General features: G+C 42.3%; 1 pseudogene; it reads left to right on the top strand.

Moving 5' to 3' along the window:
* The first annotated feature begins 220 nt into the window (after nt 1-220).
* Nucleotides 221-826, top strand: LOC131680964 (exosome complex component RRP40-like; annotated as a pseudogene).
* The last annotated feature ends 232 nt before the right edge of the window (nt 827-1,058 follow it).

Consider the following 1,058-nt stretch of genomic DNA (forward strand, 5'->3'; position numbering starts at 1 on the left):
GGGTTTATCTTAGACGGAATGGGTGTTGATTGGTTGAATTTAATTTTAGTTATATTGCGACGATTGAATGGAAGGAACAGACTGATCGACTATGGGAATGGAGGATATGTTTCTACAATACAACTCTCGCTATTTAAACTTGAGCTTGGAACAGAATGGTGTTGTTAGTGGCAGTGTCGTAAAATATTCTACGCTACAGTACTTCCGAGCGGATTTTTTTTTAGTGGATTAGCAAGTTTTGCCAGGTTACCGCATGGAAGAAGCAATTGAGATAGAGAAGGTCAATAAAGAAAATGCTAGGTCCTGGACTTCAACAGGACAACGATGACGCGGTGCTGGTCTGCAAAAGTAGTGTATTCGGAAAAAGGCTCCCAACACGTTCTGGGTAGATTGCTATCAGAAGATGCACGTGCCGAATCGTGATGTAATTGTTATCGGAATCTTATCCCCAAAAGCTCGAGATATCTTCCGGGTCGACATAAGCGCCAGTGAACCGGCCTCTTTATCATACATGGCTTCCGAAGGTGCCACCAAGAAGAACTGTCTGGATGTTAACGTAGGAGATGTGATATGTGCACGACTAATGTGCTAATAGCCAATCGGGATTTGGAACCGGAGCTGATTTGCGTTAATTCCCGCGGGAAGAAAGGCAAACTTGGTGTACTTCACGAGGGATTCGTTTTTGATTGCAGCATCAATTTGGTACGGAAAATCCTTATTCTGAAGTGTACGTCTGTACCTGCTTGCGAAGGAAATAGCATTCGAAATGGCCGCTGAAATTAATGGCATAATTTGGATTAAGGGCAAAACAGCAAAGGAAATATAAATTTAACAAAGAGTTGAATTAAATTACTTTTTAATGGCACGAAAAATCCGAAAGGATACCGCTACTGACCATTTTGGGCGGGTTTCAGAAGATCTGTAAGAGCAATGAACTTTGAATGGCCTCTCTTTCTGCCTCACAGTTCAAATGGATCGGCTGCATCTGACAGTACCCCCTGGCTGCATTTGACGTTCGATTTTTTGCTATTCGCATGTCTTGTCTCAGCTTTAAACTA

This window comes from Topomyia yanbarensis, chromosome 2 (genome assembly GCF_030247195.1).
Source record: "Topomyia yanbarensis strain Yona2022 chromosome 2, ASM3024719v1, whole genome shotgun sequence".
Taxonomy (NCBI): Eukaryota; Metazoa; Arthropoda; class Insecta; order Diptera; family Culicidae; genus Topomyia; species Topomyia yanbarensis.